At 45.1% G+C, this 26,731-nt stretch overlaps 1 protein-coding gene and 2 non-coding genes across 3 annotated transcripts in view; 1 reads left to right on the top strand and 2 right to left on the bottom strand.

Annotated features, from left to right (window-relative positions):
* LOC126473309 (polycomb protein suz12-B) overlaps nt 1–26,731 on the bottom strand; it is a 308,357-nt gene that overhangs the window by 220,461 nt on the left and 61,165 nt on the right. The gene's annotated exons all lie outside the window — the stretch shown is intronic.
* On the bottom strand, nt 13,265–13,337 carry Trnav-uac (transfer RNA valine (anticodon UAC)). Its single transcript has one exon. It is a non-coding gene; the product is annotated as a tRNA-Val (tRNA).
* Trnap-cgg (transfer RNA proline (anticodon CGG)) lies at nt 13,573–13,644 on the top strand. The gene has a single exon. It is a non-coding gene; the product is annotated as a tRNA-Pro (tRNA).

The following is a 26,731-nucleotide window of genomic DNA, read 5'->3' as shown; positions in this document are numbered from 1 at the left end:
TAACCAAGCTAAGGACATCACACACTTCCATGTCCGAGGCAGGATTCGAACCTGCGACCGTAGCGGTCGCGCGGTTCCAGATTGTAGCGCCTAGAACCGCTCGGCCACACAGGCCGGCTTCTGTCTTCGGCCCTCCTCTTGAGTGCGGTATTGGTGGTGCAGCTGTCATCTTTCATGATCTGGTTGGGTATTCTAGTCTCTGTCTGCTCTTATATTTTCCCTTCGAAGACACTTTTAATGATATCATCATGTCAGCAGACGGCTGACCCATGTGTTCCTTCTCTGTTCCATTACCGTCAGGAGACAAGAGTTCTCTTCCTCCACTCTATGGAACAGCACTTCGTTTGCCATCCTGTCTTCCCATTAGATCTTTAACAACGTCTTTATGAGGGTTCTCTTGAGATGTTTGTCTATGCTGCTGGATGTGAGAATATTTTTTCTCTTGTTAAAAGCAGCTTTTGTACATTGGATTCGGCTTGGCTATCCTTCCTTGGCCTTCCGTCTAATGTAATTTTACTCCCTAGTTAGACAAATGATTCGGCGCTAAAACATATTATAGTCCTAAACTACAAACAAAAATGGACCTAAAATGTAATAAGTTTATATATGAAGTACATACTGGCCCAGTGCATTCATTCCGAAATAACTCATGAAAGCAACAGTACAAATTCAATGTTACGTTGCAATAACTTAGTTACATTTACTTTCACTGCGAATGAACTCCACAATATGATTACTAAAAATGTGCCACTGGATATCTGTGTGTTGTAGTAGCATCGGTGGTTTCATGTGGGAATCACGTCAAATAAAAAAAATAATAATAAAATGTTGGTTTTAGGCAGAACCGACTGATACTCAAAGTTAAAACAAAAGCCTGGAACGCTACCTCCGAAACGCCTACAACCTTATTTCCGCCGACCTTCCCAAATTCGACCTTGTGTTCTGACTTTAACGACTTGGAATTCAACGGAAGAAACGGGTAATCTTCGCTGCAATAGCAATTTAAGTCGTCATGTGTAACTGAGTCGCTAACAAAGGTGTTTCAGTATATCAGGTACTTTTTGAACCTGTTCGTCATTATCAGGACTTACTGAGCAGATACAATTTGCGCAATGAACGTGTGGTTAACATCAGGCGGTTTCTTTAGTTAACTATACAACGCGTCCCCGGGGGAAAGGTAGGTATTCAAGAATATGGACAGTAACGAAGCAGAAGAGTCTAGTACACACGGGCTCTAAATCTCTAAAGAGATGCGGCTCACAACAGCGAAAATGAACAAGTTCTCATAGCGCCAAGATATGAACTTTAGAACCCACTGCATTTTTTGCTTCGAATGATCGCTCCTGTCTTATCGATGAATACTGACCAGTCCTCCTGGAGTCCCCTGCATAAGAAACCTCTTTATTTCCGCTTTTGATTTTCTCCAAACAAGGAAGAGGACCATTTTCGGATAGACGTTCCTATGTAGAATTTTCTACTACAAGCTCAGGAAGGGTGCAAGGTAAACTGCTTGATGCCCCATGTGTCTCGATAGCAGAGATCTCTTAACACACTCGCAAATCGCGAGATACCTGCTGTACACGCTCAACTTCGCCTCGGAGGACCCTCCCAAGAAAAATAAGGTCTTAAAATTTTCGGGAAGTACCGTCTAAACCCGCGGAAAGCGCCAGCTTGTGTCGCACGTCCACAGACGGTCTTCTGAATGTGTGTACTTATATCGACAGAAACAAATAGCTATGGATCTCTATACCCCTCCCCTCTCCCCCACCTCCGATATGTGGCGATTACACCCCGATTAATATTACTTTGTGACGCGTTTCAGCGAGCTGAGTGGTAGACGCCAACTGCGATCCTTTCTGCACCTTCCGTAACTTGGCTGGGTGCACGTTGGCAGTACTCCTCTCCACCAACGCAATCTGTCAGTTACAAAGTAATTTTAATTGGAGTATAGAGTCGGTTCGACTCGCTCCCGAACTCGCCGCCCCAGTCTCGCACACTCGGTGCAATCGGCCGCTCGCCTCCAATCGGCCACAAACGAGTCATTCGTCAAGCAAGCCCAACCAGTATTACCAGCGCCACAGTTAGATTTCCGTGTCCCCGCGAATACTTGCAAAAAAATAAAATGGAAAAAGAAACCGGGAACTGTACTTTATTAAATTTGTTTTGAAACGCTTTCCTCGGGAATTGCAGATTACTTTGCAGAAGATATTACACTTATCGCTGACTCAATTGGGTTGTGTAGGTCTTTCCAGTGTGCTAATACAATTCGTTAGTACAATTCATTAGTCTTCAAGTATTTAAACAACTTGTTTTTCCAATATCGTTGCGTCTGTGGATATGTCAATAGCTGCACTACTGGCTACCGTAACTATAGTCATAAACTGTATGGGGAAGAATCGGATCATAAGAAATGACAAGGGACTTGAGTGTAGCCGTGTAACATATTTGCCCTCAACATTTAAATTAAAATGCCCACTTCATACTACGAGACAGCATTCTGCTTGGAACCTAAAATCGCTAACAAAGCTTGCAATTCTTTCATAAATAGCTAAAAAAAATATCGTCAATTCTACTTCTACAGAACAAACTTCAAAATGCTGATGATGGCAAAATCGGTGTGTGTACTTTGCATTACTTCTTAATGTGCAGGGGATAGTCAAATGAAAACAAAACGGAGGGAAAAAAGTAACCAAACCGTTTATCGTTTTAAGAGTAATAGCTGTAACTGTTAATGCACTTATCCCACTGTGAGACAAGGTTGCCAAGATGGTTCAGAGTACGCTCCCGAAGTTTTGTTGGGAAGGCCTCACATATCCTCCATCCCGATCTCTTCCCATGCGATTTCCATGCTTTTGGAGCACTAAGGAAAGAAGTTCAAGGCCGTCGATTTGCTTTGGAAGAAGTGGATACAACCTTCCATTAAGGCATTGATCGTCTTTTCTCACAATCGGTTAAATGTATTAACAGTTACGGCGATTACTTTTGAAATAAAGACAGTTTACATACATACTTTCCATTTCTCTCTTTTCCATTCGATTGTCCCTTATAAATGGCAACTCCGACTTCCACTTCACCTCTCAGTAGATCGTGGTCCCCGAATAAGCACAAATTCTAAAGTAAAGTTCTTACTCAACGTGGGCAAAGTGGAATGCAACTAAACTGCACAACCATGATTAACCCTTAACAGGAAGAATTATTCTTATTACTTGACAGGAAATGTGTGTGACAGACAGTAGTAGTAGTAGTAGTAGTAGTAGTAAAAAAACTAACAAAATGTTGCTTTTCTGGCAAATACGTACACTAATATATTAGTGCAATGAACAAACTGAACAATAATTCACTAAACAACTCCATCAAGTAAGGGTGCCAGTATATATTCCTTTCATTAATAGTCGTATAATGGAACTCCACAAAAATACATGAATTGTGTAAAGAAAAAATTAATGTCAAGGATAAGCTTCAAAAAATGGCTCTTAGCACTATGGGACTTAACATCCGTGGTCATCAGTCCCCTAGAACTTAGAACTACTTAAACCTAACTAACCTAAGGACATCACACAGATCCATGCCCGAGGCAGGATTCGAACCCGCGACCGTAGCGGTCACGCGGTTCCAGACTGAAGCGCCTAGAACCGCACGGCCAGGATAAGCTTCAAATTCACGAACACACACATCAAAAAAAGTGTTGCACCGAGAGTTCCGGAACCAGTACAGGAAACTGGAATAGAGGTCAACATAAACGTCATTTCCGCCCTGTCTTTTGCTCATGAAAACCACACATTGCATTCTGTACCACCATACAGCGAGACCTTCAGAGGTGGTGGTCCAGATTGCTGTACACACCGGTACCTTTAATGCCCAGTAGCACATCCTCTTGCACTGATGCATGCTTGTATTCGTCGTGGCATACTATCCACAAGTTCATGTAGTCCCACTCCTAAACGGCTATTCGACGTAGATCCGCAGAGTGGTTGGTGGGTCACGTCGTCCATCAACAGTCCTTTTCAATCGATCCCAGGCATGTTCTATAGGGTTCAATGCCTGCAGAACATGCTGGCCACTCTAATCGAGCGATGTAGTTATCCTGAAGGAAGTCATTCACAAGATGTGAACGATGGGGGGCGCGAATTGTCGTCCTTGAAGACGAATGCCTCGGCAATATGCTCAATAAACGTAAAGTGTACTTATTTTCCGATTCTACGCAGGGAGTTCAGATCGAAAGTTACACACGTCGTCCGCGCTTATTAAATACCCTCGTACTATGTCTGTAAGCGTGAGGGAAAGAAAATTTAAAGATCAAACTAGTATGATCATGAAGTAGTGTATTCTTTAACACGTTGACTACCACACGCTTCGCGAAGGACATTTCCTCATCACGTTGGCTTTAGCCTCTGCTATGGCCGCCGAAGGCTACTCGACAGTCAACGCGTTAAACGTGTATTCGACATGCAATTTTCACTGTAAGTCAATCACTGTCACACTTCACCCATTTCCCTTCCGCTACGGCACGGTTGGGGTCCAGTCCACGCGTTCGCGAGTTGGTGATGGAGCCACGTGTTTCTCACTAACCCCACTCCCGAGCAGCTGCCAAAGGTCAAGTGAATCGAGCGAGCTGGGCGCACGTGCTGGACTGCCTCTGGCTTCGATGTTTATTGCTGTCGTCTACCCGTCTATTGATGTTATCCACCATGCTTTTATTAATATACGGCCCACTATCCTGACTCCACGTCCCGCTCCTATTTCATTTTCATTACAGTCGTAATTACGTCCTCTACTCCAGTCCATTCCCCGATCTATCAATTTGTTTCCCTCTCCCTCCCTGTAATTTGCAATGAACATCTCTCCACTACCAGATATGCAGCTCTCTGCTTTGGAATGGTACCGAGATGGAAGTACATGTCTCTGTGACATAGTTCCACACCTGTGGCGCACACTGATATAAAATAATATTCCGTAAAACATATAAAATGTGAAGAGTTCTCCAGAGAGTTTTTGAATGTGTCAGTTAAATTGTCATCGCTGACTAATTTATGCTGGTGTCAACGAATACAAAATTTTCAGTGACTAAGTTTATCAAAAAGAAAAAAAATTAAATTAATTTTGAAAACTCAAACAGAGTTTTTCATCTACCATATTAGCCAGCAATTGATGTTTTCTTTAAAGGGTTTCTACCCGCACACACTCTCTTAACGTAAGACGGTACGTACGTTATGTTAGGTTTCGTGCGGAAAGCGTTACCAGCCAAACAACGCATAGAGAAAGACAAATTTTAGAAGTTTGAGAGAAAGGACACTGCACTGAGATACGAAAGTGAGCAAATGGAATATAGATTTTTACGAAAAATTGCCGTTAATAATAAATGTAGTTGCTAATGAATCCATTTATTCCCCTACCACTTCCACTCGCAAACGGGGCGAGCAAAGAACGACTTCCCTGCGAGACTATTTCTTGCACCTTGCCTTCAGTTCTGAGATATAAGTTAGTAGGATAGCTCTGGAGTCTGTCGAAATGCTGGTTCTCTAAATTTGCTCACCAGTGTTTCCCGAAAATAACGACTTCCCTTCAGGGATTCCTATTTCCATTCACTCCGGCGTTGATCGATCTTCTTGTTGTCGTGGTCTTTAGTTCAGAGACTGGTTTGATGCAGCTCTCCATGCTAATCTATCCTGTGCAAGCTTCTTCATCTCCCAGTATTTACTGCAACCTACATCCTTCTGAATCTGCTTAGTGTATTCATCTCTTGGTCTCCCTCTACGATTTTTACCCTCCACGCTGCCCTCCAATGCTAAATTTGTGATCCCCTGATGCCTCGGAACATGTCCTACCAACCGATCCCTTCTTCTAGTCAAGCTGTGCCACAAACTCCTCCCTAATTCTATTCAATATCTCCTGATTAGTTATGTGATCTAACCATCTAATCTTCAGCATTCTTCTGTAGCACCACACTTCGAAAGCTTCTATTCTCTTCTTGTCCAAACTATTTATCGTCCATGTTTCACTTCCATACATGGCTACACATCATACAAACGCTTTCAGAAACGACTTCCTGACACTTAAATCTATACTCGACGTTAGCAAATTTCTCTTCTACAGAAGCGCTTTCCTTGCCATTGCCAGTCTACATTTTATATCCTCTCTACTCCGACCATCTTCAGTTATTTTGCTCCCCAAATAGCAAAACTCCTTTACTACTTTAAGTGTCTCATTTCCTAATCTAATTCCCTCAGCATCACCTGAGTTAACTCGACTACATTCCATTATCCTCCTTGTGCCCTTGTTGATGTTCTCTTATATCCTCCTTTCAAGACACTATCCATTCCGTTCAGCTGCTCTTCCAGGTCCTTTGCTGTCTCTGACAGAATTACAATGTCATCGGCGAACCTCAAAGTTTTTATTTCTTCTCCATGGATTTTAATTCCTACTCCTAATTTGTCTTCTGGTTCCTTTATTGCTTGCTCAACATACATACTTACAGGTAACAAATCTGGCAGTACGCCTCTGAACTGCTTCCACGTCTTCGTTTTCATTCGACCTGGAGAGAAGCCCAGACACTCTAGTAGGACTCAAGAATGGTTCCCCACAAGTGTTCTATACGAAACTTCCTGTGCATACGACTACAATTTCATGGAATTCTCGCAATAAACCAAAATCGACCAATCGCCTTCTCTACAATCGACCTTCCGTGCTCTGTCCATTTCATGCCACTTCGCAACGTTACGCCGAGATATTTAATCGAAATGACTGTCTCAAGTAGCACACCATTAATACCGATATCTAACAATACATGATTGATTTTCCCCACTCATCTGCATTAATTTACATTTAGAGTTTTTTGACATTCATCACACCACGTAGAGACTGTCCAGGTTACCTTGTATCCTCCTGCAATCACTAAAAGACGATACAGTCCTGTATACCACAGTGTCATCAGCAAACAGACGCGGACTGCTGCTCACTCTGTACGTCACATCGTTTGTGTACGGGGTGCTCAAAAAATCTCTCCGTAGTGCCGTAAGATTGTTAGCCGCGCGTGTCGTATGGTTGATCGCCTGCCTGGGTTACTTCCCTTAAAGTGGACTCTCCCAACATTCGACTGTTCCGTTTATTTCAGCCAGCGTCAGTAGTGTCGTTGGTGTGTGTCGTTATGTGTTGACGTGAACGTTCAAGTTTAGTTCCTTTGTTAGTTTGTTCCGTTTTTGTCACTGTTAAAATACTAAACGTTGAAGAACGTGTGTTTTTAGTCGAACAAGTGTTCAAAGCTGGCGGTAAATACACAGTTTCAGTTCGTCAAACATTTAATTCAGTTTTCCCGGAGACAACACTCCCACATCGCGATACTGTGCAACATTTGATTGACAAATTTCGAAGTACGGGTTCAGTGACAGATGCACCGAGAAGTGGGCGTCCTAGCGTTTTGTCTGAGGATAAACTACTCGATATTTCCGATAAAATATCCGTGAGTCCCAACATGTCAGTATGAAAACTCGCCCAGAAAATCGATGTTAGTGTCGGATCGGCCCACACAGCTGTAACGAAAAAATTAGAATTTTTCCCATACAAAGTGACAGTCGTGCAAGAACTGAAAAATACTGTTCACGACAGGAGACTGCATTATTGTCAATGGTTCAAAAATTTCGTTCAACAAATGGAAGGGATATTCTTGAAACGTTTTTCACTGACGAGGCGTGGTTTCATTTATCCGGGTACACGAACTCGCAAAATTCTCGTATGTGGAGTACTGCAAATCCATTATGTATTCATGAGGAAACACTTCATTCTGTGAAAATAGGAGTTCGGATTGCAATTTCTAGGTGTGGTATTGTGAGTCCCATATAAGAATAAACGCACAACAATACTGCCGAGATATTCTGTATCCATTCATAGGAGAACTTGTGTTAAATGAAATACTGGGCGGTTATTTACAACAAGACGGTGTAACCGCGCTTCTTGGGTGCAGCTAAAACAACTGTTTATAAAAACCGTCAAAAACACATCGATGGATTGAAAACTGCAATATCCACTTTCACTGCTGCTATTACAGAAGAAATGTTACAGCTTGTGCTTGGAAACACGATTAGACGAACTGAAATGTGTATTCAACAATAGGGGACACTTTCAACATTTAGTGTGACGATTTGTAAGTAAAAATGAATATTCCATAAATTAATAACTTGTATTTCACTGAGTTTCATTTCGCTATATTCACTGCGGCGTACGACACGCGCGGCTAACAATCATACGGCAACTGCGGAGAGACTTTTTGAATACCCCGTATATGGAGAAAACGGGAGGTCTTATTAGACCTCCCTGGGGCACTCCTGACGTTATCTTTGTCTCCGATGAAGATCGCCGGCCGCAGTGGCCGAGCGGTTCTAGGCGCTTCAGTCTCGAACCGCGCGATCGCTACGGTCGCAGGTTCGAATCCTGCCTCTCGGGCATGGATGTGTGTGATGTCCTTAGGTTAGTTAGGTTTAAGTAGTTCTAAGTTCTAGGAGACTGATGACCTCAGATGTTAAGTCCCATAGTGCTCAGAGCCATTCGAACCATTCGATGAAGATCGCTGTCCAGGACAACTGCGTTCTAACACTTACAGTCTCTGCAAGTCATTATGTGCTCCGTATTCTCCGACCTCAACTGAACTTGAAAACCTTCAATTTTCGAGGAGTTATACCGAAGAGTGTGCTTTTCACGAGTAACAGACTGGTGACGCAGATACATAAGGAGCGGTTAAATGAAACGAGATTGATGGGAAGTAAGTAAACTATTTTTATTTCAAAAACAATCGCCATAGCTTATTACATTTATCCCACTGTGAAACAAGTCAGTCAGAGCCTTCATAGAAGAATACTTGCTGCTGCCCACGGAACCATGACTGTATCCAGGCGTGGACCTCTGTATGCGAAGGAAATCGCCGGCCACGAATGTCTTTCTTCAGCACTCCTAAAACATGGGAATCGCATGGGGAGGATCGGGATTGTACGGAGGATGTGTACGGGCTTCCCAGCGAAACTTCTGCAGCGTACTCGAAACAACCTTGGGAACATGTGGGAGGCCATTATCCTGCAACAAAATGACGCCGGCCGTCAACATGTCTGCTCGTTTGGACTTTATGACGCGCGTCAATTTTTGCAAAGTGTCCACGTACTGCTGTACGTTAACTGTGGCGCCGTGTTCCAGAAGTCGATAAGCAGCCGGCCATTGCAGTCAAAGATAAAGATCACCATGACTTTCCCGGAGCCGGCGTGCTTGGACTTCTGGGGTTGAATCTATGTGCTTTCACTGTCGACTCTCATGCTTGCTCTCCAGCTCAAAATTAGGACACCACGTTGCGTCTCCCGCGACAATCCGGGACAGGAAAAGATATTCTTCATCTTAATACCGCTCCAAGTGGTGCAGTGACTTCGACATTCTTCTCAACTTCTGCTCCTCCGTCAGGCTATGTGGCACCCATTGCGCACAGATTTTTCGGAACTTTAGGGGCTCTGACATAGTGGCTTGAGCCCAACACATGCCAAATGTCTTCCACCGCCCGCCATCAATCATTTCTGACCGCAGCAATGACAGAAGGGATAATGAGACAATGAGCCTGCCCTGGACGACTGTTGTCTTTCAGTGATACCCCACCTAGAAATCGCTCAAGTGACATACTGTCTACACCATATAGAGCAGATATTCAGGCCAAGTATTCACTTCCTGACACTCCTTCCGCAGTAAAAAAATAGCACTTCACCTCGTTGCCCTCTTTCCCGCCTCCATAGAAGTAGGACGCTCCCACGACTCGACGACCTCTAGCCGAGCACGCCTAGCAAATGGCACAGCGGTGAAGGTTCGCGCTTTTCCTTCCTTATTCCCAATAGAGGCACTTGTACACACTAGAGATGTGCAAACTCATTCATCCTTGGGAACTAGTTCACTGATGATCGCTCTGTTTTGGGAACCGTCCATTTTTACTCGTTCACCGTTCATTTGTGCCTGGTATACGGGTCTTACGAAAAACTGAAAATTAGTTGGACAGGTGACTGAAGATGGAAGGCGTCAAATCCGCGCGGGATTAGCCAAGCTGTCTACGGTAAGGCGCTGCAGTCAAGGACCGTGCGGCTGGTCCCGATGGAGGTTCGAGTTCTCCCTCCGGTATGGGTGTGTGTGTTTGTCCTTAGGGTAATTTAGGTTAAGTAGTGTGTAAGCTTAGGGACTGATGACCTTAGCAGTGAAGTCCCATAAGATTTCACACACAGTGGAACAGTTGAAGGCGCCAAGTGGGGCACTTGCCTCCCGTCTGGAGTACAGAGTTTTTATTCATAACAGAATTCTCACACGTAATTTTCGTGTTTCTGCAAACCCCTCGCTTAGCCAACTGTAGCGTTATGTAGCTGATCGCAGTGAAATAATGTAATGTGGCGCACGAAAAACGGACCCGAGTACAGACTGCTCGCCCATTACGCACGATTTGTTGACCGCTACGAGCAGAATAGATGAACATGTAATAATTAGGCAGTGAAGAAATAACAAATATGCTAATGCAAACACAACTTCGAAACAATAGATGACGACTGGTAAGCGACAATAAGCAGTCCAGTACTCGGGGACGATTTTTCGTGCGCCACTGAAATAATATTGTAGCAGCAAAATGTGACACCAGACACTCGATTATGGGGTGCGGGCTTCATTCGGTTGTCATTCGGTTTGCCTTCAGTAACAATGAACATTCTCTTTTACCTTGCATAAAAAAAAGACGCAAAATGGCCACTCGTGTGTGCCGTGTCGACTTCCTTTGCATATGTAATGACAAAAAAAAATCTTGCCTTTTTACAAGTATTTCTTCTGCTGTTTATCGAAATAGTGAAGTAAGCTTATATGCCGTTTTGTTACCTGAAAAAATGTATGTACTAAATACCACGCAATTTTTATGTAATTTACGTAATTATAAAATACACTGCTGGCCACTGTAAATGCAACACTGTGAAGGAAGCATCTGAATCAAGTGAAATTTACACCATGAGTTTGCAGCGATGTGATATGCAACTGATTAGAATTTCAGCGCATACGCACATCACGCGCGCCTGTGCCGCCACCTCATAGCGCCATTTAAGGCTTGGCGATTTCGACGAGTGTACGTTCGGCACGTGTGTTTACCTTGTGGTTGTTTCACAAGACGATCAGTTATGCCTCGTAGACAACAGCGAACATCGTTTGATCAAGTATCCGAGTTCGACAGAGGAAGGATAGTGGCTTACCGAGATTGTGGATTATCATACAGAGAAATCGCTAGTCGTGTTGGACGAAACCAAACAAGTGTAATGCGGTATGTGACCGTTGGATGCAGGAGGGTACGACGGACCGACGTGGTCGATCGCATTCACCTCGGTGCACCACTGCACGTGCTGATAGGCAAATTGTGCGCATGGCAGTGACGGATCGTTCGGTGACATCCCGAACCATAGCACAGCACATTGCGTCTGTAACGCATCATCCAGTGTCTGCGCGTACCATTCGACGCCGTTTACAGCAGAGTGGTCTGTCCGGAAGACGTCCATTGCTTCGTCTACCATTGACGCAGAACCACAGACGTCTCCGTCGCCAATGGTGTGATGACAGACGGATGTGGACGGCAGAATGGAATGACGTTGTCTTTACTGACGAGGAACGATTCTGTCTGCAGCACCACGATGGTCGGATTCGAGTGTGGAGACACCGTGGAGAGAGGATGCTGGACAGCTGCATTATGCACCGCCACACTGGTCTTGCACCGAGTATTATGGTATGGGGCGGTATTGGATATTGCTCTCGCACGCCTCTAGTACGCATTGCCGGTACTTTAAATAGCCGGCGCTACATATCCGGTGTGTTGGAGCCAGTTGTCCTTCCTTACCTTCAGGGCTCGGCCACAGCCATATTTCAACAGGATAATGCGCGACCACACGTGGCACGCATTTTCCAAAGGTTCCTCGTCAATAACCAGATTGGATTGCTTCCCTGGCCGGCTCGCTCTCCGGATCTTTCGCCGATAGAAAACATGTGGTCCATGGTTGCTCAACGAGTGACCCAGATTACATCCCCAGCTGCCACACCAGATGATCTTTGGCAACGTGTGGAAGCTGCTTGGGCTGCTGTACCCCAGGAACACATCCAACGTCTCTTTGACTCAATGCCGAGACGTGTGGCAGTGGTGATCTCCAACAATGGCGGCTACTCTGGCTACTGATTCTGGCAGGAACCACATGTCACAGACGTCTGTAAACGTAATCATTTGATACTTGGTCGACATGTTATCTACAAAATAAATTTTGTTGTGCTACCTCTTGTCTTTCTTGGTGTTGCATTTACGGTGGCCAGCAGTGTACATTTTAATTACCGGTCATGGGCACTGAATAGAATACGAAAACAACCCGAAGTTCAAAGTTCAAGTAAGGTTTGAAACCGATCTAGAGAGGGCGTAGGCAGCGAACGAACTATGAGCTAACTAGGAGCAGTCGGCAGGGGAACTGTGACGGGTGGCCACGCGAAGAAGGACGAGTCCGGCCGAGCGGGACCGAGATCGAGGGAATCGGGACTGGCCGACGTGCCGTTGCGGGAACGAGACACACAGTTTCCCGTTCCCGGAAACTACAAGTAGAAAGCCGCGACCGAAGTGAACTATGAAACACCGTTCCTTAGAATTCGTTCCTCGCTCGTTCCGTTCATCTTGATGAACCGTTCCTTTGGACCCGTTAGTTGGCGAACGACCCATCTCTAGTACACACACATCTATCTGCGTTACCATCGTCCGTGCCGTGCTCGTTGTACACCATGTAATCAAAAGCATCCGGACACCCCCAAAATCATACGTTTTTCATATTCGGTGCACTGCGCTGCCACCTACTGCCGGGTAGTCCATATCAGCGACCTCAGTAGTCATTAGGCACCGTGAGAGAGCAGAATGGGGCGCTCCCCGGAAGTCACGGACTTCGAACGTGGTCAGGTGATTGGGTGTCACTTGTGTCATACGTCTGCGCGCTAGATTTCCACGCTCCTAAACATCCTCGGGTCCACTGCCACGAACTTTTAAGCCATTTTCAGCCAGTTGTGCGGATACTTTTGATCACGGAGTGTATATGTTTGTCTCGGTTTCATTTTACTGTCCCTTATACCGGTGCAATAAGAGAGCAACAGTATTTGACAGTAAAATGACGCCCTATCCGTCTAGCATACGACGTTGCTTGTCTCTGCATACGCGGACGTGAGGTCATCTCGGAAATGAAATCCGAAATATAGATTAAAATTTTTGTGTTCCCGCCCGGGATCGAACCGGGGACCTTCTGCGTGTAAAGCAGACGTGATAACCGCTACACCACGGAAACGACGGTTCTTTTCATGTACCACCCGGAGACTCGTAATAGCAACAGTTTGTCTTCTGTGTTAGCAAGGGCATCGGCTACGAGCTCCCTCCGATTCGTGAAGTTCCTATAGTAAAAGACGTCGATGAAAACAATCCAACCGCGACAGACAGGGAGAACGCTGGCTGAGCTGCAGCCCTACATGGTGAGACCATCAAAGGTGGCGTCATTCACATGCAGTGCGTTTTCGGAACGAATAGGCTCGTTGGTCTAGGGGTATGATTCCTGCTTCGGGTGCAGGAGGTCCCGGGTTCAAATCCCGGACGAGCCCTTGCGTTTTGTACAACGGTGTGGTAACAAATCGCATGGCGGCGGCTGTTTCGCGCATTTCCAGGCCTCCAAGTCAGCGCTAAAATCCGACAACCAGTTCTGAAACCGTTTCATGTTTCATTTGAGCGATGTGCACCCTGCTGATGGAACGTTTGAAGTTGATTTAAATGGTCACAGTAGAGATCGTAGCAAGTGTCTTGCTGAGTGCGACGAAAACGGGTTTCCGCCCGCAATCGAACCGGGGACCTTCTGCGTGTTAGGCACGGCGCCTGGGCTCGGCGGCAGCTGCTGCTCTTTCCTTCCTTACGAGATACCGTCGATTCGCGCAGTCGTTATTGCAAAAGATGTCACCAAAGGCAATCGCTTCGTTAGCGGCACGGTGCCTGGCTGGGCTCGGCGGGTGGGTGATTAGTAAACGGACGCGGGGCTCAACTGTGCACGGCCAACCGGCTGGAACGACTTGTAGAACCAGCTCTTATCGCGGCCAGTTGTGGCAATGCTAATACGACTGATGGGCCATCATTCCGTGCTGGCACAGTTCAGCGGGCGGCTACTACACGGGCGCTGCTTGCGGCTCACACAGGACGGACTCCTACAACTGAATCACACGGCGAAAGAAACCGACAAACAAAATGACAAACTGTCGTCGGTTCGTGCTGCACCCAGACAATACGCAACAAGGTCTGTTCGCTCGTTGGATGTCTCGATTAACAGCCGGGTTCTAACATCTCATCGGACACGGACAGCAAGTTCTGGTAGTGAAGCGTTGGACTGAGTATCTGTCGTGGCCTCCTCTTAGAAACCAACGTGGCATTGACGTGAAACCTATCTGGCGAATACAAATAAGAAAATAAATGAAAAATGATGGGTAAATTGGAAGGCTACTGCTCGAGCATATCAGTGAGTCTTAAACCACTGGGTCACGCACGCAGTTTCTTCGCTCGTTTGTTTGTCGTGTGATTCGGGAGTGTAGCGCCAGTCCATCAGTCACCAGCTGAACTAAACAGTTACCAACACCAATAGGCGTAATTGTTTCTATTTGCCGCTAAAAATGGTAAAGGTGTCAAGCCGAAGGTTGGTTTGAACGTCGGAGTGCTTTCCTGGACATGGTCCTGTCGGAGGTGGTACCTCCAGCCGACCTTCCAACTGTCTTACTGAATCAGTTATGTGACCTACAGCTGTAACTACAGCTTAACGCAGTTTCGGGTCCACAACCCAAAAAACGGCAATATTTATTTACACACCTAGATCGCTGTCAGGCAAGCGATGTTGCGCTCATTCCGAAGACTGGTTTGATACAGCTCTCCATGCTAGTCTGTCCTGTGCAAATCTCTGATTCTCTGCGTAACTACTGAAATCTACATCTATCTGAACAGGCTTACTGTATTCAAGCCTGGATCGCCCTCTACAATTTTTACCCTCAACACTTCCATTACCAAACTGACAATTCCTTGAATCCCCAGGATTTATTCTGTTAACCGAACCCTTCTTTTCGTGAAGTTCTGTCATATTCTTTCCCCATTTCGGCGAGTACCTCGTCATTAGTTATTCGGTCTACTCTTGTCATCTTCAGCATTGTTGTAAAGAACCATACTTCAGGAGCTTCTCTTCTCGTCTGAATTGCTTCTCTCCACGTTTCACTTCAGTGCGAGGCTTCACTCAGGACAAATACCTTCCGAGAATACTTAGTAACACTTAAACTGGTACCAGATGTTAAAAAATTCCTCTTTTTCAGATATGCTTTTCTTGCTATTGTCAGTCTGCACTGTGTATCGTCTCTACTTCGGCCGTCATCAGTTAGTTTGCTCCTACTTTTAGTTTCTCTTTTGCTAGTCTAATTCCTTCATCATCCCCTGACATAACTCGACTACATTCCATTACCCTTCCTTTACTTTTGTTGATGGTCACCTTACAATCAGTTTTCAATAAATAATCCATTCCCTTAAAATATTCTTGCAAATATTTTGCAGTCCTTGACAGAATTACCTGTACAATGTTATTAGCAAACAAGGTTTTTATTTATTTTCTATGAACTTTAACTGTTTCTCCAAATCTCTCCTTGGTTTCCTCTACTGTTAGCTCTACATGCAGACTGAATACCACCAGGCATATGCGCACACCAGTTTCACTCCCTCCACTTACTGCTTTCCTTTCATGTGCTTTGAGTCAAAGAAGAGAGAACAGATAGAAAAAATCCTAGTATCGACTGGAGATCGAACACCGGACTTTTGGATTTGTAGTCTGACACCCACTGAGCTAACGAGCCACACATCTAGCATTTTAATAAGGACGTCTGTGCCAAAAACTTGAGCTTATCTGTAGTTTGAGAACTGGTAATTTTCTAAATAAAAAACCTCACATGGGACAGAAAGAGAGAGAACAGGTTACAAAATCAAAACACAGGAGACTATAATCTCTTTACCAAAGCCCAGGAACTTGAAAGCCAATTGAACGTATTGGGTAGCAATTAGCAATCGCTTTTAAATATGTCAAATTCTCCTTTCTCCTCCTGTTTATCCTATCTAGTGTGGGCAGGGAAGAGGGAGGGTGGGAAGGTGGGAGAGAGGGGGAGGGTGAGAGAAAGGGTGGGATAGGGAGGGAGGGAGGGGGAGCGTGGGAGAAAGGGAGGGAGGGAGGGGGAGCGTGGGAGAAAGGGAGGGAGGGAGGGGGAGCGTGGGAGAAAGGGAGGGAGGGAGGGGGAGCGTGGGAGAAAGGGAGGGAGGGAGGGGGAGCGTGGGAGAAAGGGAGGGAGGGAGGGGGAGCGTGGGAGAAAGGGAGGGAGGGAGGGGGAGCGTGGGAGAAAGGGAGGGAGGGGGAGCATGGGCGAAAGGGAGGGAGGGGGAGCATGGGCGAAAGGGAGGGAGGGGGAGCATGGGCGAAAGGGAGGGAGGGGGAGAGGGGAGGGAGGTGAGAGGGGCGAGTGAGGAGGGAGAGGGTAGGTTACGGTTTAACGCCCCGTCGACATCGATGTCAATAGAGATGGAGCACACACTCTCAATGTTTGAAGGATGGGTAAGGAAATCGGCCGCGCCCTTTCAAAGGAACCATCCCTACATTTGCCTGGAACGATTTAGGGAGACCACAGAAAATCGTAAACTGGATGGCTAGACGCGGATTTGAACCGTCCTCCGGAATGAGAGTCCTGTGAGCTAGTGTGTTAATCACTGTGCCACCTCGTTCGGTGGCGTGAGGGGGAAGGGGGGGGGGGGCGGTGAGTATTGGTCCTCTCGGTCACAAACTCTGCTGTATGGATTGTGGACCGTCCGTACACAATCGCTGGACGTGAATATTAATGCTGCCAGAATGTACACAAACGAAGGGCAATTCCGTCATGTACAGTGATCCCAAAAACTATTCGTCTGACCTTAACGCATTCAATATAACATGCACAATCATAAAAATATTGCTATGAAAAGCACAGTAGCTATTTTCTTACATCGCTATTATCGATCTTTATAATGAGGGTGTTCATATGTTGCTTAATTTGGGAGCACATCCACGCTACTGAAAGTCATACCGCAACTGACGTAAACAAGTAGTGGTCTAGTAAACAATATCCCAGGTACTACAAAACCAGGATATTATTGCAGTTGGCCTCCCGTGGCCGCTGTTGGCAACACGCGGTGATCGTACAGTAAACAAGTACAGTGGTGACTAAGGACAACGCATCACAGTGTCAATGCTTTCAAGGTTCAGGGTCTCCGCGCGAGTTATCACGCTACAAACTCACCGAAGCGCCCTCACTCCCACCTCACTCCCAGGTGCAATAATATCGTGCTGGACTAATATGGTGCCGCAACTCCTCTCTCTCTCTCTCTCTCTCTCTCTCTCTCTCTCTCTCTCTCTCTCTCTCACACACACACACACACACACACACACACACACACACACACACACACACACACACCTCACCCTTTCTTTGTGCAGTTGTGTTTCATCCGCCGTTTTCCTCCTTTGTTTTCAAAAGTGTTAAGTGATATTTAAGTAACATGGGTTGAAAACGTCGCGAAACTACAAAAGCAGAGGAGAACTATGCATCAGGCCAAGAAATCGGAGAAGCAATTGACGGACATACAAGTACAGGTAAGACTATTATACAGGTTTAACCCGAACAAAACGTATTTAACCTATCACGAAGCTGTCGTCCTGCAGTTCTATCCGAGATGTAGGAACATTAACTCAGTAACTGCTTCAACAGAAGGAAGATAGCTGAGTTTGTAAGAGAACACAAATTTGATGCGTTTGGTTTCTGGAAGAACGTTGTATTTACTGGCGAGAATCGGTATGATCTGTTTAAGTCACACAAGCAAGTAACTGTGTGGAGAAAAAAGAATTGTGAACTTGTAAACAGATATATAGCAGCCTCAGCTGACATGGAGAAGTTTCAGTATTCGTCTAGAGCTGCAAGAGTCGAAATGGTATGGGGGACTTATTTTTTATTTTATTAATGGGATTATCGAGCGGAAGGAGATAAACATCCTACAACCACATCTGTCCAGAAGTGCGAATAATAGGGTCTTTCTGGTGATTATATTTTAAGAGACGATAATGATCCAAAACACACAGCTCTAGATGCAAGGCTATTGTGTATCACTCTCTCCTGGATACCGACAAGACTGCGATCCCAAAACTTTAACCCCATAGGGAATTTGTGGAATGAACTCGAGAAAAATACGAGGAATTATGAGATATCCAATAAAAATAATTTATGTGAAACTCAACCTCTGGTGCAATCCATGCTAAGAAGGATGAGGAAAGGAGGGTCGCCTACTTACTAGCAATAACATTCGACGATTTCTGTAATTTTCAGTATCACAGACGAATACTTATTTGTACCCTAAATTGCCTGTCTTTACTTTTGAATGTTTAACTATGTTTATGTACTACTCACGAACTGTAACTTGGCATCCCGCTAACGGCGTTTCGGGGAAGGTAGATGGGATGCGGTGGGAAACAAGCTGTGCCTCCACGTACTTTGAACAAACCTTTCGGAACTGGCCGCGATGAGCCATTTGCCTGATCACCACTCAGTTTCGAAAAAGATCACAACGAAAATAACATAAAAACACAGACAGCGAGAGATCACGCGATAACGCAGTCAACACGGCTAATAGTAACCTGCACAGTTAGCGGCGAACATCTGGCACGAAGTCTGCAGGCTACTGGCGATCAGAACTGGGGAGTCCGTGTGCCAAGTTATAGTTCCTACACGGTAAGCAGAAATGTGTATTTCTTTATTGTAGTCTCCTTTTCACCGATTAACCAACAAGCCTGTGTCCCTGTCGTACTTCATTCCGACAACTTTCCGTTATCTATACTCCCTTAAACATCAACTCATGTATTAGACCAATACTTTCTGAGTAACTGTACAGCCGACAGCAATAACCAGCAACTCCACCACAGATTATTTAACGAATCGAATTCTCATGTATAAAATTATTTGACGCTTTTCAATGCTCATGGTGTTATATCTTCTTAATATGTGATGTAAAACGATATAATTCTGCAGATACATTCCGTCATGTATGTGAATATTGTCTGGAACCCGTGTTGCAAATGGAGTCTGTGGCAAATAAAAAATAAATTAAAGCGTCATATCTGATGTGGAAGTTTTACTACAGAAAGAGAGAAGGTGTAGTAAGCTACAAACTTTTTCCTTTCATTATTTTGTGGAGGGTGTGAAGACTGAAAAAGGTTTGAAGTTACATTTCAAGTTGTAAATCGCCAAGTACTCTCGTTCTCAAATACTGGATGAATATTATCTGGGTAACTTGCGCACCGTCAGTTCGCTGCCTGAAGAGACACACATTTTGTACCTTTAACACTTTTATGGAAGTTTTTCTGGTATCGATAGCTACGATGCCACGGCGTAGGTGCAAGTTCGCAGGTTGGCACTACGACAGCGACTCCCACGACAGCGCGCTGTAGCCGGCGCTGTTCGGCTCTACGATCGCCGCTGCAGGTTCTTCCCATTTGATTCCGAGGAGACGACCTAGCAACATTGTTTCAATTTCACAGTGGGCGAACCACTACTTATAACTTAGCAACTTGATGTACGGCTTCGCACCTACGTGCTCATCTGTACGCAAAGTTAAGTAAAGGCGATTTTAGTTCACACTGCAGTGCCTAGAGTTCTGCCTCAGCTGCTCCTCCTAGCTTCCTACATTCGGCCTACCTTTCACCTACATTAGGCCTACCCTTCAGTTTTCAGGAGCAGATCCACGCGCCGCCTTCCACAAGGGATACAAAAGTTTTAACCTAAGATTGAGAGGTGTAGTGGGTTGATTATGACAGCACTTTAAATCTGATCAATGATTATATAAAATACTGGAAGCCAAGGATAGGCAACCTGCAACTGGATGTTTTTTAGCCGTTCAGTATACACAGCAGATGACTGTAGGCCAGCCTAGACTTCGCTAACACCTAAACACAACAATTAGAGAACGCACCGACCAGTGCGGTGTTGGACAATGAGGAGTGCTCACGGGCATTGGTTGGGCAGCCTTGATTGCCGTGCTGTGCTGTGCTGTGCAGAAAGCCGATAGCACGTGCCGGGGTTTACTCGCCGCCGGCGCGTTTCCGCGTTTCACGGCAGCCGCTCTGCTCGTCAGTCTGCCAAGCGCATGCGCACTGCGGCCGAAGCAGGCGCAAGGCGATACCAGGCAAGGCCACAGCCAACCGCTAGGGGAGAACGTCGCCGCCTTCAGACTTCCCCTTCCGCGGGGTCTCTCCAAGGCGGACGTACAGCCAACTCCTCACTCACTGTTCGTGTCTACAACTAGAAATACTGGCTTTATTTATGACCAGCACGGAATATGCATTTAGCGACGGTCACACGATTGCTATCACCTCTCCCCATAAAAAAAAAAGAAAGTGCCAAAATTATCTGTGTAACTTAGCATCATAGGCAACAGAAAACTTCTAATTCAGTTTTGAGATGACTGGTTTATTTACCGTCTCCGGATCAAAAGCTGTCCATTCGACATATGAGAGCATTAAAACAACTGCAGTTTGCTGTCTGCAACTCCTCTTTGCGCAAGGGTACTTTTACATTGGAGCTGCGACTGAAGCAAAGCGGGGCTCTTAGGTCTTATGAGCCGCTCATGGCGGAAGTTTGAAAACATCGTGGTGTTTTTTTTGTTTTTTTTGGGACGGATGCTAATTCACTGTGACGGCGTTCGGTATATTCTATCACGAAGGAGAACTTTCAGGAATAGAGAACGTGTCAAAATATACATCAAAGGATAAAAACGGGAAAGGCGTCGGGCTACCCTCTATTACTAACCTTGTTTAATAAAGGTTAACAGCCGGCCCATGTGGCCGATCGGTTCTAGGCGCTTCAGTCCGGAACCGCGCTGCTGCTACGGTCGCAGGTTCGAATCCTGCCTCGGGCATGGATGTGTGTGACGTCCTTATGTTAGTTAGGTTTAAGTAGTTCTAAGTTCTAGGGGACTGATGACCTCAGATGTTAAGTCCCATAGTGTTCAGAGCCATTTGAAAGGTTAACATGCCGATTCTGCGAAGGCACGGGGGTAATGAGACAATGCTACGCGGAAAACAGTTATCGTGACATGAAAAAGCAAAAATCGGTGCGTAGAAGGAAATCTAATCGTCAGATCGCCAAGAAGTTGAACCGTTCAAGTACTGTGATTGATAATTTCGCTACACTGGATGCACGATATGGACAGAACGTAACCTATGAGCTAAGTAGAAAATTATTTGAGGCATCGAAACGGTTCCTTTAGCGCAAAGCAAGGACTAGAAATTGTTATTCTTCTGAACGTCTTGTTGATTTGCAGTTGTCAATAACTGCCAGACGCTTACGACAAATTTTGTCAAATAGCAAACATCTTGCATTCACGAAACGACTGCAGAGCCCCGCTTTAAGACGCAGGAGTGGAGCTTGCTAAAAAAAACATATGTTATGGGCTTTAGAATGGGATAAAGTGATCTTCAATGATAAGACGAAGTTTAATTTAGATGAGCCGAATGTGTTCCAATATTATTGGCATGATCTGAGAACACAGCAGCGGGTAAGAAGAGAAGAAATTCTGGTGGATAGAAGGTTATGATTTGAACAGCTTCCTGCGCTGAAAGTAAACCATACATTGCTCAGCTAAACACTACAATGATCCCCAGCATGCACAATGAGATGCTAGAGACAGAACTGATTACAATGTATGAAGGTCTAGGGAACGTACGTCTAATGTTTCAACAAACTAATGCACCTATGCATGTTTCTGTTTCAACCAAAAGTAGTTTGAAGATAAAGATACCGCTGTCTTGCCCAGCCTGCACATAGCCCGAATACGAATCCCTGGGAAAACTGTGGGGAATAATTGCAATGTTTATAGCGATAAAAGGCAATTTAAGGTCGTATGTGAAAAGTGTGATTCGAGAAGCGTGTGCGACAGTTTCACTGCAAGGTCACTGCAGAACACTGTTGCAGAAGCAACGAAAAAAGCATGCCAAAATTCAGAAGACCGCAAAATCCCCAAGACTGGCTAAGTTTCACGGAAGCTCGAAATTTAGTGCGGACGTCAATGCGAGATGCTTTTAAGTTTCCACAATGAAATATCTCAAAATATGGTAGAAAACCCACAGAGATTCTGGTCGTATGTAAAGTATAGCAGTGCCAAAAAATAGTCAATACCGTCACTGCGCGATAGCGATGGAAATGTGGTGCCACCAAAGCGGAGTTACTAAATGCAGTTTTCCGTAATTCCTTCACGAAAGAAGAAGTAAATATTCCAGAATTCGAAAACAGAACAGCTGTTAGCATAAGTGACATAAAAGTAGATGTCTTAGGTGTTGCGATACAACTCAAATCGCTTAAGAAAGGCAAGTCTTCTGGTCCAGATGGTAAACCAATCAGGTTCCTCTCAGAGCATTCAGACACAATAGCGCCTTTCTTAGCAATCACATACAACCGGAAAGACTGGAAAGTAGCACAGGTCACACCAAGATTCACGAAAGTAAATAGGAGTAACCCATTGAATTACAGACCCATATCACTGACCTCAATTTGCAGAAGGATTTTGGAGCATATACTGTACTCCAACCTTATGAATCACGTTGAAGAAAATGACTTATTGATACACAACCAACACGCATTATGAAAGTATCGTTCTTGTGCAACACAGCTAGATCTTTATTCCCATGAAGTAACGAGTCCTGTCGACAAGGGATCTCAGATCGATTCCATATTCCTGGATTTCCATAAGGTTTTCGATACCGTTCCTCAAAAGCAACTATTAATCAAATTGCGTGCAAATGGAGTATCGTCTCAGTTGTGTGACTGGATTCGTGATTTCCTCTCAGAGAGGTTACAGTCAGTACTGATAGACGGTAAATCATCGAGTAGAACAGAAGTGATATCTGGCGTTCCGCAAGGTAGTGTCATAGGCCCTCTGCTGTTCCTGATTTATATAAAGGATCTAGGTGATAATCTGAGCAGGTCCCTTAGATTGTTTGCAGATGACTCTGTAAATTACCGTCTAGTAAAATCAACAGACGATCAATTCCACTTACAAAATGATCTAGAGAGAATTTCTGTATGGTGCGAAAAGTAGCAACTGGCACTAAACAAAGAAAACTGCGAGGTCATCCACATGGGTACTAAAAGAAATCCGATAAATTTTGGGTATACGACAAATAGCACAAATCTAAGGGGTGTCAATTCGACTATATACCTTGGAATTACAATTACGAGCAACTTAAATTGGAAAGACCACATAGATAATATTGTGGAGAAGGCGAAACAAAGACTGGGGTTTGTTGGCAGAACACTTAGAAGATTCGACAAGAGAGAGCCTACATTATACTCGTCCGTCCTCTGCTGGAATATTGCTACGCGATGTGGGGTCCTTACCAGGTAGGATTGACGGAGGACATCGAAAAAGTGCAAAGAAGGGCAGCTAGTTTCGTGTTATCGCGCAATAGGGGTGAGTGTCACTGATATGATACGCCAGTTGGGGTGCTAGTCACTGAAACAAAGGCGGTTTTCTTTGCTGCGAGATCTACTTACAAAATTTTTGTCACCAACTTTCTCTTCCGAATGGGAAAATATTTTGTTGACACCCACCTACGTAGGGAGAAATGGTCATAATAAAACAAAAGAAATCAGAGCTCGAACGGAAAGATTTAAGTGTTCCTTATATGAAAATGGTTCGATGAACCCTCTGCCAGGCATTTAAGTGTGAATTGCAGAGTAACCATGTAGACGTAGAACTATAAACTCTAACAAAATCAATGTCAATGAGAATCTTGGAGGTAGTAGGGAAGAACGGAGGTTGGGCGAAGTACTAACTACTCAAGAACACAGCAGGACATTTAGTGCCTTTATTGCCGTTTCCACCCAGGAAATGCAAACGCCTTATTTTGTTACTCGTGTTATGAAAGAAACTATCTAATTCCATCAGGTTTGTTTATGTCTTACATGTATCTACTATTTTCATAGTAAGTTCTATACCGTATGTTACGGACACTGTACTATTACTCTCATATGGACCCTGCCTTTATACTGATTTGCACTACTATACTACCGAATGAGTCGACTGTCCCTTCAACAACAGACCCAATCGAATGTTTTCATTCGGTTGTTCCAATCACTGATGTAGAGCTACCGTGTGACCTCCGCGCTGCGGGTGGAAGCCGCGCATACCAGAGAAGGCGTGAGTGTGGGGTCAGCGGGGCGCCGGCCGGTATGCTGCGTGAAGTGCGTACTGGCTGGTGCAGCAAATACCACGCGCTCTGGGCAAGCTGCCCGCCGCCGGCTCAACGGCTTGCTTGCAGTGCGCATTCCCACGTTCTCTGCTCGCAGCGATAGCAGTCCGCCGTTGAAGAGCACTACGAGTTGAAAGCTCCCTGTGCGCATGCGCCAGACTAGTAATCAAGTCCTCGCGGCAAACATCGACCGTCTCATTGTTAGCGTACAACTGGGCCAATGTTGGTAGTCCAGGCTGTAGCGTCGGCGCCAGCCGATATGCCTGGGACTCGTGCTGGCGCGGGGTAACAGTAATTATACCGTCCCAGTACGCCGTTCCCATGCGACCAACAGCGGCAGCGATACAACGAGGTTCTGCCTTACAGTTCTGGAACTGTCCCCCAACTCCCACGACACTTTCCTGCTCACAGTCGGGAACTGCGTCCACGGATTACTGCACCTGCCACTGCCCACACTATAAGAAACGTCACGCTATTGCAAAGTCACCTCAGCCGGGCGTAACCCGCTGAAAAGGTAAACAAGCTTTCTTAAATCATCGAAGATACGTATAATGTAATAGACCGTTACAAAGACAACAAAATGTTTGAACCTAAAGGAGCAAAAACTGACGATAACAGGACATTACAAATTTTTACTTTTGCTGATGCCCTTGTGTTTGTACAGCGGACAGAAAGTTGGGCTTAATTCAGTACGTACTCATGAACGGAACCAGAGAACCTAACTAAATTCGTTTAATGCAAAAAATTAAAAATAAAACAAAAGTAATAGCATTCAGAGATAAAATATTACTTTTGGTAAAAAGCCTTCAAACTATTTTCTCAACTGGGCAACATATAGTCGAGTCGCTGGCCAACGTTTCAATGTTTCCGGTGCTCAATACACGGCCACTGTTTTCGCCTGCAGCTGTTTGCGCTTCGTAGTTGAAAGCTGGCAACAGCGCTGCCAACTGTCAGGGATCAACTTAAGCCAATACACTTACAAGCTGAGATAATGCGTATGACAATGACAACAGTAAGCACAGAAAATGAGATTCCCGGCTATTTGTGGAACAATTAAAAATAATTCAGGAGGGGAAACAGAAACTGAAATCAAATCATAGCTATGAAGTTGTGAAAGGTGGCAGTACTTCTTTATGGAAGCAAAAATCAGTAATGACAGTCAGCTAAGCGCGAAAGCCGTGTAGGCAAGACAGACAAATTTCTTATATTTATTAAAGAGAACACAGTACAAGAAAAGATGTGGAACAAAATAGTCACAGAAGACTAAGTTTTCAACATCGATGACAAAATAGTGGAGAAAGCAGTAACAGAAAGATATAAATAGGATGATGTGAAATAACAGGCCAAAGAAATTAGTTCGTGGCCTCAAAACGATTATGTTGAAGCAGTACTGAAGGAGAAAGATAAGGTAACAACGGGAGCCGGAACGGTTCATGCGGCCTTAAATTCGTAGGAGGAGACAAACATCTTAAAAGCTACGTATGGAACGATATGAACATAGAGCTAAGTGCAGAACTTGGTATATCGCGTAATATCATCGAAAACTGCACTGCCAAGTTTTTGTATGGGCCATAACACCGTCAGTGCTCGGTACACCAAATCATCAAATGCAGTAGTGTGTTACGCTGTTTACGAACTCACAGTACGTAACTGCCATCTTCTTGCATAACTGTTTTCACTGCGTGGAGATCTGGGTCGACTGCAAGCACCAAGATGAAATCAGAGAGCGTTCCAAACAAGCTACATTGAGGAGAGGGGAGGATATGGGAAGTAAGATTCAGGTCCAACATCAGTTCGTGATTTCCCTATTCGCTTCAGGCAAATGCCGGGATGGTTCCTTTGAAAGGGCACGGCCGATTTCCTTCCCCATCCTTCCCTCACCGGAGCTTGCGCTCCGTCTCTAATGACCTCGTTGTCGACGGGACGTTAAACACTAATCTCCTCTCTCAAACATCAGTTATTAGCAAACGGATTGGGGAACGAAATCGCCTGCGTCCTTTTCAGAGGAACCATTCCGGTCGATTTAGGTAAACTGTCAAGTGGTATCCTCGTCGTCAAATAAACGACAGACCAAAATCGAGATGTTCTCTTTACATTTAGCTCTCTAAGTGACATAGGACTTGAAATGCTTTGGCGAGAAGACGGAACGCATTATCATCCACCGCGGATTATATGCTTTCGGAGTACGCAGTCTTATGTGTAATGTGGTGTGCCTTCACATAGTTAGAAAGATAGGATTGTCTTTGCACGATGACATACAACGCAGCAAATACTGAACGATAACATCACCAATGCAGGTGGAACACGTGATAAGCTCGTCCTGCAAGGCGACGACGGGAGGCTACAAATGGCTCATCTTAAAG

Source organism: Schistocerca serialis, chromosome 4 (genome assembly GCF_023864345.2).
Source record: "Schistocerca serialis cubense isolate TAMUIC-IGC-003099 chromosome 4, iqSchSeri2.2, whole genome shotgun sequence".
Classification (NCBI taxonomy): domain Eukaryota; kingdom Metazoa; phylum Arthropoda; class Insecta; order Orthoptera; family Acrididae; genus Schistocerca; species Schistocerca serialis.
Note: the sequence above shows the minus strand (reverse complement) of the source record. Positions and strands in the feature narration are given on the sequence as shown.